The sequence below is a fragment of the Mus caroli genome, unplaced genomic scaffold (assembly GCF_978045245.1).
Source record: "Mus caroli unplaced genomic scaffold, Mus_caroli_1 scaffold_12, whole genome shotgun sequence".
In the NCBI taxonomy this organism is placed as follows: domain Eukaryota; kingdom Metazoa; phylum Chordata; class Mammalia; order Rodentia; family Muridae; genus Mus; species Mus caroli.
Window position 1 is genome coordinate 91,836,642 of NW_028227267.1, and position 14,336 is coordinate 91,850,977.

The window sequence follows — 14,336 nt, forward strand, 5'->3', positions numbered from 1 at the left end:
TCTGCCTGCCTCTGCCTCCCAAGGGCTGGGATTAAAGGTGTGAGCTACCACAGCTGGGCTCTGGTCAATTTTTTATTCTCACCCTTCTTTCCTTTCTCCCTCAACTTCTGCATTTTCTCTTGCCCCTCTTTCTTCCTTTCTCCCTTTGTGCTTTTCTTATTCCCATTTGTTTGTTATTTTATGGTCCTGTAACACAATGTAATTAAGAAACAGACCACCATCACCACTACAAGCAACTCTCTTGAGATCCTTCCTGGGTCTTACACTTTTTCTGCTGCCTTTTGTGAAGGAGCTCTTCCAGAGCATCACAAGTATATGATTTGAATAAAATTTCCATCAGCTCAGATCTAAGGAGCCCCTATTAAACTATGAAAAAAATAATTATTCCACACCACTTGTCATCAAAATGTGTGAGGTTTATTCTAAAACAAAATGATAGGTAAATTTGCCTATCCAGATAAATTTGATCTTAGTGAATTGGAGATTTATCATCATCATCATCTGCAGCAGCAGCAGCAGCAGCAACAGCACTACCACTACCAACATCCCACCCCCACCAACACCACCACCAGCAACAACAACAACAATCAGAGTGAATAACAGCCTCATATTACATCTTCTCAGTTATGAGGTGAAAGAAAGGCATAATCTACAAAATAAATCTCCTATATATTGGTAAAGTATGGATGAAAATCCAAAATGGCTTACAACCTGTCACAAAATTTTCATATTTATTGTTCTATGGGCCACATGGGTCATTAAATACTCTACTTGACTAATGTGTTATAAATATAAAATCATCAATATACTACATTTATGAATGTAGATATGGTAGCCTTTATTGTATGCTGTACCTCATTTAAAACCTTAGAAATGTGTGTGCATGTGTGTGTTTGTGTGTGTCTGTGTGTCTGTGTGTATGTGAATGTCTAATGACCCAAAATGATGTCAGATGAATAGTTAGCATACACCCATAGGTAAAGCTAATAAGGAAAAATCTAAGTGAAATCCTAATTGGAGCTTGAGAACCTTTCGATGATGTTTAATAAAACTACACCGTCACTTCCCAATACAATGAACATTTTGACCACTTCACCAAACATGCAGTGAATTTGCCATTAGTCCCAACTATAATTTTTTGGCATTTTACAAATATTCTTGAAAAGCAATGAAATGAATGTAGAAAGGCATTTCTCCAAAACCAAATCCAGTGATTGGAGATCATTTTATGCTCCACTATCATCCCATTCTCAGTTCCTGGTAACTCCTTACCTGATTGATCTGCTCTATTCATTAGTTTTCTCTTCTTTAGAAAGTCAGGGCAAGGGACTCATCCACAGTGATCATTAGAAACAGACTCCTTTAGCTTAGCCTTTAAGATTCATGAGTAATTTTATACAAATTAATGAAATATGATTTGGCCAAATATGTTGGTACATCTAGAAACAGGTATCTTACTTTAATACTTTGTACTGTTTGATTTAATGGCAAACTGATTTCTTCTTTTGATTTATTAACTTCGTTAAACCATGAAGATATTTTGATTGTTCCAGTTGTTAAATTTTTAAAATAGCACCTCTGTAGTCATTTAAGTCCATGTTTTTGTATAAACACCAATGTTTATTTCTCTTTGCTTCATTATGACAACTGAGATTATTAACCAATAAGGTAGTGAAGAAATCACCTTCATAATAGGCTATGTCACTCAGTGACATAGGTTTGTACTCTAAAGGATCCCCAGTGAAGGAGCTAGAGAAAGGACTCAAGGAGCTAAATGGGTTTGCAGCCTTATAGGAGGAACAACAATATGAACTAGCCAGTATCCCCAGAGCTCCCAGGAACTAAATCACCAACCTAAGGAGTACACATGGCTCCAGCTGCATATGTAGCCTGTGGGGCATCAGTGGGAGGAGAGGCCCTTGGTCCTGTGAAGGTTATATGCCCCAGTGTAGGGGAATGCCAGGGCCTGAAAGCAGGAGTTTGTGAGCAAGGGGAAGGGGATGGGATAGGAGTTTTTTTGAGGGGAAACCAGGAAAGGGGACAACGTTTGAAATGTAAATAAAGAAAATATTTAATAAAAAAATTTAAAAAACGAGTTGCATGTATTATTTTCGTTGTTTGGAAACTTTAGTAGTGTACTTGGAATTACCAAAATACAAAATTAATTCTAATTTCTGATTATTGAAACCTGTATGAATTTCCTTCCGGATAAAAAAATTCACGTAATAGCCTTCTTCATATTCCATATCCTTTTTACCTTTGTTTCTTTCATACCTCTCTTACTTTTGTGTTTTGTTTGTTTCTTTTGACAGTCTCAAAACGCACTACAGGCTGTCCATGCTGGCTTTTAATTCACAGACATGCTTAGTTTCGGGTTCAATTTATTTCCCATAAAGTTAATAACTGACTATCCATGGAAGGCTTCTCTACATATTTATAAGATTTTTTTGTCAAAAAATATTATTTAAATACCAGCCAGGATAGTTTTGTGCCTACCTTTTACTCATTCCCTTTAATTCTCCCTCTTAGCTTTTATTTTCAGTAAAATGTAAATGGTATTGATAAGAATAACTTATTCAGTTAATCTAAATTGTTAAATGCAAACATACTTAGTTCTGGGCAGTACACGCTGATGGTTTTAATTCCCCACTGTCTGTCATGGTACCTCTACAATCATTCTTCATCTTCACCTGTATCACTTCATTGTTCATTATGTCTTTCATGAAATTCATCAGTTGAATTCAGTAGACCAACATGTAATTGCTTTATTTCTATCTATGGCTTTTCTTTCTGCTTCACTTATTTTCACATCTACTTTTAATCTCTTTTTCAGGACCGTCTTAAAATTAAACATCATATTGCTCACATGAGACCTTGTATCTTCTTTGTTTTAATCATTTTCTGGCACACAATTTTCTCAAAGCACTGGTTAAGCATAATTCTACAAAATGTTATATATTGTAATTTTATGGTTATTCAATTCAAAATATTCTCTCGTGTCCTTCAGAAATAGCCTTGATGACTTTCTAAGTACTTTGAACTGAATTGTTATTTTATTCCAAGTGTACGGAGAATTTTCTTTTTATTGTTATAGGTAAGATTGTGTTTCTCACCAAACATTAACTTTTTATCATGCTTCCTTTTTTTTGATGCCATAGCTAATTTTTCTTTGTTGAATTGCTTTGCTAATAATGTCATACACTTTGTTTTAGTTTTTGTCCCTTCATGTCCCCACTGCTCTGTCCCATTGCTCACGTTTTCCTGTTTTTCCTATCTAAACATTTTACTTTTAACATCAACACCAACTAATTTTCAATAACTCAATAATATTGCACAAGTCCTATTAAATATATCTACAGGTATGATAGCTACAATGTGTTGTCAACTCAGAAGTTAGGTCCACTCAAGTGACAAACCTCTGGACATATCTTTGAGAGAATTTGTTTATTGGGTTAATTGAAGTATGAACACCAACCTTAAATGCAGCACCATTAAATGGGCTGAATTCCTGGTCTAAATTAAAAGGAGGAAGCTGATGGAGCAACACTGACTTCCCTCCACTTCCTGTTTGTAGATGCAGTGTGATTAAGTCCCTGCAGGTCCTGCTGCTGTGTGTTCTCTGCACTGATGTGCTGTCATCCTTGAAATTTGAATACCTTGCCCTCTGCTAACTTTATCTTTTAAGAATATAATTAAATTTTAACATTTATTCCTTCCTTTTCTTCCCTCCAAATTGTCTCAAATGCTCTTTTCACTCTTCTTACAATGCATGGCCAATTTTTCATTAGTTGTTATTGCAAGCATATGTGTATTTGTGTGTGTGTGTATACACATATATTTTATATATATACCAATTATATATATGTGTGTGTGTGTGTGTGTGTGTGTGTGTGTGAGTGTGTGAGTGTGTGTGTGTGTGTGTGTGTGTGTGTATTCCTAAATAAAAGCTGTAAAGTCCACCTTGATCACAAAAGGAGAATATGGACTAACTAATATTTATTCTGGCACAATTTTATGAGGTATAATATGTATACATTAAATGTTACATTTTTATTTCAAGATTTTATCTTTACTTCAATGTTATCCTAGGTATCTTTTCAATATTTAATCCTTACATATTTCCATCATTATGTTCTTCTTAAATTTGGCAACTGTTGGTTGTTTTGCTGAGATTTGTGGTAATCTCTTTAATATCTGCTTGGTGAATGCTTTATACATTTTTACTTTTTATGAAAATTAACAAGTTTTATATTCGTAGGAAAATTATGCAGTTGAATTTGGCTGATATATTTGATCCAGGAACTATGATGGCTTTAAAATGTTGACTAAATGGTAAAGGCTTTTCAGTGCCATTTTATATAACCGTATCTGGGAGTTACACTGCTAGCTGAGAAGTGGTTTAATTTTTATCCTCACACATAAAGCATGTGCTTAAAAAAATAAATAAAACTTGTGCTTTTCTAGGGTTTGACTTACCAGTCTCCAGTGGAGTCAACTGGTACATATCTTATGAGTCTTTTTCTCTTTCATTTCCAGTACGAATCCATTCTGGCTCCTTTAGCAAGAAGTATCAGATTAGAATTCCCATAGAATCTTCCACTTCTCCTTGCCTCTTTCAACTCTGGAAAACTGTCAGAAAGAGGCAAACAAACAAAACTACTCAAAATTTTAATCTAATGGTTGTTTGTTTGTTTGTGATTTAGCTTAATTTTAGCTTTATAGATTTAAGAGTAATTTCCCATACTACACATTGGCATCCCATGATTATTTACAGTGATAGTTATTTTTTCAAAGAAAAAAAATTAAAAAAGAGGTTTTCCAGCCTTCCTGATTTATTGCTGATTGTGCTGATGTCAAATTCAAGAACTTTGGAATGTGTAAGAGACTGGCAGCTGACCTGAGAGAAATGTAAAGAAGCTCGGGGATAGTCAGAAGCATTTCCTACCATGAACTTTCAGTCACCTTTCCTCTTTCATCCTCCAGGCCCCTGCATATCATCTACAAGGGTTTAATATATTTTTATATCTACACTTATTGATGGAGGAATAGTGAATTATGCTTATATAATCTTCAAATTACTGACCTTTGAATGTACCAAATTATATTTTTTCAATACAATATGATATAATAGTTTGATATGGGAATTTCTATGCCAGGTAATTATACACATCAGATTTATTTAGTATGTCCAGAAGCTTTCTATGCATGATTCAGATTTCTAAGTATAAATGAGTCGCTGTTTCTAAGAGACGACACACTTAATGGGGCTCTGGCAATGCAGGAAACATATTCACCAGGGTTGCTCTGAGCATCCTCATTTTGAAATTATTTATAAATGAATTTTTAGTAACTACTGTTTCAAATGCTTGATATATGCACAAAGTACATATCCAAACAAAATCAAACCTTAGCAACAGGAAAGTCATTAAAACATAATTAGTCTGTGTTGAGGATTCATACACATATGAATAGTACAATAGAAAGAATAGAACTAAATATCTGAGCACCTATGATCTCTACTGCAGAAAGCTGAAACGTGGCTTTAAATACTACTAAAATACTATACTAATAGTATTTTAAAGAAGATATGAAGAGATCTCTGCTTGTTATAATTTATCCATATTCCAAGGAAGAAAGAGATGCTAACCTTAGCCAGGTCTTATAATTCCCTAGAGTCGTTATTACCTTATGACAACTATGCACTACACTCACTTTGTATGTCTAATACCTGTCTGTTTTGTGATGGAAAATATAACATAATTTTCTAGATGATAAATTCATTTTGACAGTAGTCTCGGTTTATTTTGCATAAAATAATCTATCATGGAAAATATTTTCTAGTAATTTTCAGTATTCTTTTTTAACTTCCTCACTTATAAGTCATCATGACTTTGGAAGCATAGAACCGTTGCCACTGATCTTAGTCCATTAGTCTCTGTGAAATTTTTTAACAATCCAGAGTTGATAAGACAGCAATATGAATACTTTTAGATATTCATCATTTGCATAATTTATGATACAATGTGTGGCTGAAGTAAAAACAGTACCAATTAGTGCTTGTCTTAGGAGAATAAACTAGGTCTTCCTTCATAAAGGTCATACAATTGTGCTTCCGCTATAATAGTTTGTACTGCTTTTCATTAGTTTTGGATTAGGGAAGGATCCCGTTTTCTAAATAGTAATTTGTTTTATGAAGTTTGAGAGAATGTGTATTTGGTTTAGTAATACGGAGATGGTTTTAGGTATTGCAAACTGCCAAGAATGTAATACAAGGAAATGGAATCTTAAAATAATGTCAGAAAGCCTAGGAACAAATGCCAAGAGATTCATAACTTCTGTTCAACTCATCAGGAAGTTCGGGTGTTACAAGAAGATACTATGTGTAGGGGCAGATATGAGGTTATTCATAAGATACCAAAATAATATTCTGCCATGTTAGACCATGAGCCTACTCGTTACTTCTAAAAAGGGTGACTTTATCTCCAAATTTAGACTCCAATTTTTGTACGTATGCCTTTTAACCATAAGATTAAACCAAATTTTCCTCACTCATAATTTAAGCAAGGATTTACCAATAAAGAAGTTGTGATAAGGATTAAGAGACTGTTGTATGCTACCTCATACTTCCAAATACTGTTCTGCTTATATTTACATTTAAAAGAATTAGTAACATATCATAAATTCTCCAATGTTCCTACTTTTGTAAGACCCCTGTCTGAAAGTACTGCAAATTAGTTGGTTGAAATAACAGAAATTTGTCTCTCAGTTGTGGAGACTAAATGTTTTAAATCACTATATAGCAGGTTTGGTTTCTTCTAAGAGTTGTGAAGAACCAGCTGCAGACAGCCACTGGTCACTGTATAAAAATAAATTTTTATGGAGTCAGGAAAAGAACATGTATGAGCACTTTCGTGAAGGAACTTCATTCATGTGCAAGCTATCTCTTTTGAATAGAAAAATATCTCTTGTGATGAAAACCATCTATAATGATTGGATCTCCAATTGTGAAACCTCTCCTTAAAAACAGTAGCACATTGAACCTCCACATGGATCATTTGCTTTTGTACATTGGGATCATGTATTCATTAGAGAAGGAAAGTTCTTATAGGGGAGTCTCTGTAACACCTCCCTATATACTTGATATCTATATATTTTGTTTCTGAATTTATCAGACAAATACAGACACAGCTTAGAAATGACATGGATTTCTTCAAAGAGTGTCATCTCTTTTAACTGATTATACAGGAGTCTCATCATTACTCGGTGAGATTTAACATAAAATGTAAGTACTGTCATAAATCATATCCCTTCTGACATATCCATTCACCTATATTTCCCATGAGTACCACTCATTCACTTCTTCTGTATTATTCCTTATAAGCAGCTGGCCATGTGCTCAAATGATCAGCCACTCGAAATAAAGTAAATTAGAACTGACCAGCTCATCACTGGGCAAAATTCACAGTAGACATTCATTTCAGAATATCTCCTTTGATGCTTTGACTCCTTCAAGATCTTGCATATCAGTTGCAAAGTCACAGTTAAGTTAGTGCAAGAGTTTCACCCTAGATGATACTAAAATTTAAATGGCTTTAAATATTATTGCATTAGTATGTAAGAATAATGTCTTTCATTTATATTGATATGATTAAAATCTTTCAGTTAGTAAATGTTATGCTTATGAATTTCTAAAATTAGACTTTGTCAGTTTTCTGCTATGAGTAATATCAGGAGTGGGTAATTATTGCTTCTTTTGTTTTTTTTTTCCTTTGTTCAAAATCAGAAGAATATTAACTCTGTGCTGCCTAGACAATATTTTTTTCATTCTGTTTTTTACTCATTGTGAATATCTTAATATATTGCCCATTTCTCAATACATACATCATACACATATGTGTTACATGTATTAGCACATTTTATATCTAAAATTCACAAACTTATAATCTTTAAAATGTAAGTAAAATATACTCATTTCTCTCTTTGGTCCTGGAGGGGCATTTCTTCAATTGTTTCATGTGTATCTGACATTTTTTTTAAACCCCGAATTTATCTCACCTTTGTCCTGAAAAATATCAAACATTTCAGGCTCTATGGATTATGTGACCACTGTAAGAAACATTTAGTGCTGTGTAAAACTTAATGACCCATTGAAAAAATAAACATGAACATATTTCTTATGAAAATCTTTCTGTTGTTGTTTTAACAAAGATGGTCTCTTTTGACCTCAGCTTTTTGAGAACTGGGATTATGGTGAGGACAGGAGATAGATAATGCTTAAGTAATTTTGTGCCAATCACTGTGAATAATAAACAGTTCCATTCGTATCCCTGGCTAGAGGGACAAATCTGTAGTTGTTCGGCCAGTATTTTCAGGAAAGAGATGGCTTTTTATCTCACTTCCTAAATTTAACACCCCTTCCTGGAGATTATACATGAAGGAGTGGGTGTGTTTATAAAAAGATAAAGAGAAGAGAGATATGTTCATGGAGGTATGGTCAGGTATGGGGGAATGGGGTGCTTCAGAGGGCCCATGCCAAGACACCCCTTCCCCTTGAGTGATCAGCCACAAGACAGTATAGTATAGAATAAAGTTTATTCAGGGTATGGAGAGAGGAGTTAAGAGGGTAGTAGAGGCAGAGAAAGGCAGGGGTGGAGGGGTAGGGAGAGAGAGTAGAGAAATAGAGAAGTAGAGGCCAGCCATGAGATCATGGGGGGAGGGGGGAGGAGAAACCAGGTAAGTGAAGCAGAGAAGGGGCAAGAGAGAAACAAGAGAGGGCCAATCAGCCCCTTTTATAGTGGGTCAGGCCCACCTGGCTGTTGCCAGGCAACTGTGGGGCAGATCTTAGAATGCTAACAGGAGCAACTTAAATTCTGGTCCAGACACAAATTCCTTATAGTGAATAGCTTTGTCAAAAGTGAGACCTGAAAACAGTGGGGCAAAGTCAAAAATCGACCACGCAAAGATGCCCAGGAATTCACTCCTGACTCCAGTGTTGGAGCGCAGATCTTTTACAATTCAGTTCAATAACTTACATAAAACTTTTCAGCCAACAAAGGTGTGGCTAAGTAACCAAGGACCAACCAGGTCATTTAACACACTGTCCTATTGAATCTAATCTGCTTGCTAGTGACTCTGTAGGGGAGGGGGTCTCCTGAGGACAACAGAAGTAACCTTTGCCCTGGGCTTGGCTACTTTGTTTTGTCTCAATGGTTTGCCAAGAGCCATTTCAGGTAGTGGCTCTGCAGGGCTTGATAATCAGGACAGAAGAACACGGAGTTTTCGCTCTCCACCCCACTATTTTCTCCCCAAGATTCATTCCTACAATGCCCTCTCCCCTCCTTACCCCACCCCACCCCGCAGTTTAGAAAGATGGTCACCAGATTTTCATAGAGAAATTGGGTTGCAGCCGTCCCCCAATTCCACCCCATCTTCTAATGATTTTATGGAATCTTGAAGGCTGGATATTACAGGTTGACTGCCACAACCGGAGGCCATGGAATTTATTAATGTACTCTTGAAGAGTATAGGCAAACTATTACTTTCTGGTCAAAAGAATAGGATCTGTTCCTGCCAGGTCTGCTCTAGTGTAATAATTGGATTGCTATTCTGATTGTTAAATTGTATTCACCGAGTCAATATAAATAAGTAAATATTTGTGAAAAAGTATTTTTCGAAATACTTTAGAAATACTAATATTTCTAAAGCTCATAGTATTTGAGAATTGCATACAGTTTATTTTCACCATTTGCTCCATTTCTCCCACCTGCCACACTAATCCTGATTAGAATAAGTATTTTCCTACGTAGTCTGTAGGTCCTTGGGGAATGCATTGTTTCCCCCAAGTTAAATATCCTCATTCAAACTACATATACGCACACACACTCTAAAGTAAACGGAACGAAGCATACATCCTTATGATGTTTCAGCAACTCTTAGTGTGTTTTGTCTGTTCCGAATTCTCTCTGTGTGTTGCCTCCCCTCTCCTCCCTATTCCTAGTAGAATCCTGATCTTCCACTATGCCCTGTTTTGTTTTGCATTTTAGCCCATTTACCCTTCTATAGCTCATGTGTTCTCCTACTCTTTTTTTTTTTTCAATTTCTCTGGTTTCTGTGTTTGTTTCAGATTATATATTCACATCAAACTTTTTGGAGTAGGCTCCAAATAAGAGAGAATGTGATTTCTTTTTTCAAAATATTCTGACTCTTAAAGATTCCCTTAAATGTAAGGTCTTATTCTGATGGAGTTTCTAGTTATGTGACTAGTGGTGTTTCCCTTGAAGTTCTCAGTGTCCTCTCTTTTTTTGTACTATTTAATGTTTTAATTATAATATATTGTGAGGAGTTGGTTTTCAGATTTAATCTGATAGTGAAAACAGTGCTCCTTGTATTTGAGTGGGTATGCACTTTGTAATTTGTGGAATTGTTTTTTTGTTTTTATTTTGTTTTTTTCCCCCTATGATAGATTCTGTGAAAACCGGGCATATACTGCTGACCTGAGATTCTTCAACTTTGTGATGACTATAATTAGAAGATTTATATTTTCTTGTATCCTAAAAGGTGTCCCATAATCTCTGTTTCTTTCCACTGTTTAAAACATACACACACACACACACACACATATATATATATATACATTATATACATATATGTATACTTATACAAATATAGAAAATATGTATACACATATACATATATATACACATATATGTAGGAAAGAAGATAGAAAAATGAAGTAGAAAATTTGGCCACTCTAGCAGAATATACATATATACATATTTTCTATATTATTTTAAATTTCTACCTTCTATTTGAAAGGTTTTCCTCTAATTTTTCTAATCTATCACTGAGGTTTTCAATTCTATCTTTACTTTGGATGGAGTTCTATTAAATATTTATATTTATTTACTGAATCCAGCCTTTAAAGTTTCACTTGTTATTGTTCTTTCATTCTGCTGTGCCCTTGTTTGTTTTGGAGTAACACAACCATTTATATTAACCTTTAAGTTCATTAACCTGATTACTCAGGCCCTCTTTAATGTCCTTGAATACTTTGATTTAATTTTTTATTGATCTTTTCAACTCTGTGTCCTGAGGTTCACATAAGTAATTCTCATTGGAGAACATTTCTATAAGAATAATAAGTTTTGTACTTGTACAATGTGACCTGATACATGGACTCCTTTCCTTGGAATGCAGTCTGATGTGAAATTTCTAACCTGCTTGGTCAGTACATGATCATAGAAAGGACCATGGAAAAACAAGTGGGGCATTTTGTTGTTTTTAAAACACTCTTCAAGTTCAATATGTGCTGTTAAGAGACACTTAGGGTGGGGCCATCACCCAGACCATGATAAGTCTACTGAGATAAGGATGTCACATCCTTGAAGAAAAGTCACTTTCCCTCTCCCAGCAGTGTGCACTGGCAATATCTCCTCAGATGGAAGAGGAACTCCACACTCATGTCCCTACTCAATACTGAGATTTTTGTCTGACTTATGATTTTTTTCTTCAGGTCATATGCATGGTGTGACAATCACCATTGTGTGCAGAAGGCACTGTTTCTTTATCATCCACATCTGCTCTTCCAATCTTTCTGAACCCTTTCCTGAGATGATCCCTGAAGGTTGTGAGGACCGATGTGGTCAAGTTTCCCATGTAATGGTGATGACTTATGGTCTCTTATTATCTACATGTTGACAAGTTGCATGGCTCTGTGTTAATTGCCATACATTGTAAGTAGAAGCATCAGTATTGAGAATAGAAGGATGAATTATTCTAAAGATAATGTTAGGTCACTAGAAGTTGTATATCTTTTTAGCACATGATTGTATTGAGTTTTACCCTAGAGCCTATGACCTATCTAGCCACTGGTTGTTGTGGCTGGTAATAGTGTCAGTTAAAGATATTTGTAGACCAGAGCTCAATTCCAGTCAGAAAGTGTTTGGATATTCTTATAATATTTGTATAAGTATTGAACCAATGAGCATATTTTGCCATTCCGCTTACTATTATAGGTTACAATATTAACATAAAAAGACTGATTTTTCTGGGAGCATACATATCACATTTTGGATCTATGAAAACTAGCCAATAAGGATAAGACACCATGTCAGTACCAGGTTGTTGATTATTCCACGTTTTCTACCTCAAGTGTATGGTATTGTCTGCAATGGAGTCTTATCATCACCTTCTGAGAGATAACCAAAAATAGTAGCAGTAATCTCTAATGTTTAAGATAATAGCTGTCTCTTGTGAGACTATGCAGGGGCCTAGCAAACACAGGAGTGGATGCTCACAGTCAGCTATTGGATGTATCACAGGGCTCCCAATCGAGAAGCTAGAGAAAGTACCCAAGGAGCTAAAGGGATCTGCAACCCTATAGTTGGAACAACATTATGAACTAACCAGTACCCCGGAGCTCTTGTCTCTAGCTGCATATGTATCAAAAGATGGCCTATTTGGCCATCACTGGAAAGAGAGGCCCATTGGACTTGCAAACTTTATATGCCCCAATATAGGGGAATGCCAGGGCCAAAAGAATGGGAATGGGTGGATAGGGAAGTGGGGGGCACTATGGGGGACTTTTGGGATAGCATTGGAAATGTAATTGAGGAAAATATGTAATAAAAAATATTAAAAATTAAAAAAAAAATTTCACAAACAGTAAAAAAAAAGATACCTTATACTCAATAGTTTTAGAAGGTGTAGCTTAAATATACTTTATAAAAAATAAATAGAAAAGGTAAGTAATTATGTGAAGATTGTATGTGTAGTTCCTGTATACCCTTTGTTTTGAAATTAGGAACAATTTCTATCTTGAATCTCCTCGAAAAATCTTCACTTCTTTAACATGTGTATTTCCTCCTTGTATTGGTTAATTGGTTATTATTACATTCACAGTGAACAGGGCAACTGTGGTACTTAATCTTGATTGTCAATTTGGAGGGATTTACTGACACATTTGAAACCTACTGCTGAGTATGTCTGAAACCCACTCTACCTGAATTGTTTTTTCCATATTGACCTAGAATGAATGAGTACAGCAACTTAAGGAAGTTGTTGAAGCTCAACACTCTGAAGATACATTTTATCATGGCTGAAAAGCACTACAACAGGGTGCTCACTGTGTGTCCCCAGGGAGCAAAATTTATATACAGGCTTTTGTCTCTGACATTGCTTTTTCTATTTTCTTCAGTATTGAAAGTACCTTCTTGATGGAACCATCCAAGTTCAGGGTGACATTTCCATGTTCAGATAAATATTTCTGGAAACACCCTCACTGACGGACTGACTGACTGACACATCTAGAAGTCTGTCTCCTTGGTAATTATAAATGTCATTGAGTTGACATGAAAGATTAAGTATCATAATTATATTGTATTGAATATTACAGGTGCATATGTGGCTCTTTCATGTTGCCATTTATGTATTTTCCTTTCAACTTAATATTTTAACATAAAAGCTTGCATCTTCTTTCCTTATTTTCTGACCTTAAATTATTAATTAAATAGAAATTATATTTTTATTACCTTCCTGGTCAATTAATATTTTGAAACTTTTAATATTTTGCTCTCTGCAATTTGATTTTTTTTTAATTTAAAATTAAGAATTCATGGTCACAATTTACCTTTGCTAAAGTCATCCTTCCTCCCCATCCTTTTCTTCCCTCCAAGTCCACATGTGTTTCTCCTCCAACTTAATCTCTTCTCTTCTCTTCTCTTCTCTTCTCTTCTCTTCTCTTCTCTTCTCTTCTCTTCTCTTCTCTTCTCGTCTCGTCTCGTCTCGTCTCGTCTCGTCTCGTCTCTTCTCTTCTCTTCTCTTCTCTTCTCTTCTCTTCTCTTCTCTTCTCTTCTCTTCTCTTCTCTTCTCTTCTCTTCTTCTTTCTTTCTTTCTTTCTTCCTTTCTTCCTTTCTTTCTTTCTTTCTTTCTTTCTTTCTTTCTTATTTATTCACTTTTTCAACCTACTGTGTATGTTTAGTGTTGCTGATTTGTTCATGGATTTGGGAATGGAGAATTTAACAGTAGCCATACTTCTAAACAATGTGACTCTATCCTCTCAGATCAATCCATTTCCCTTAACTTCTCAGCTTCATGTGGAGCCTCAGAAACCCTTCCTGAACAGTATATTACAGAATTTGTTCTTTATTTGTTTTGTAAGACTGGATTTCTCCTTGTAGCCCTGGATGTCTTGGAACTCATTCTATAGACCAGTCTGGCAGCAATTTGGGATGGAGAGGTAGAAAAGATGGAAGAGTGGAGCAGTGCATGCACTGTGGACCAAGTCAGAAATGGAGAGGTGAATGCAGTCCAGGGCGGAAAGGGCTGAGGTCCAGGGT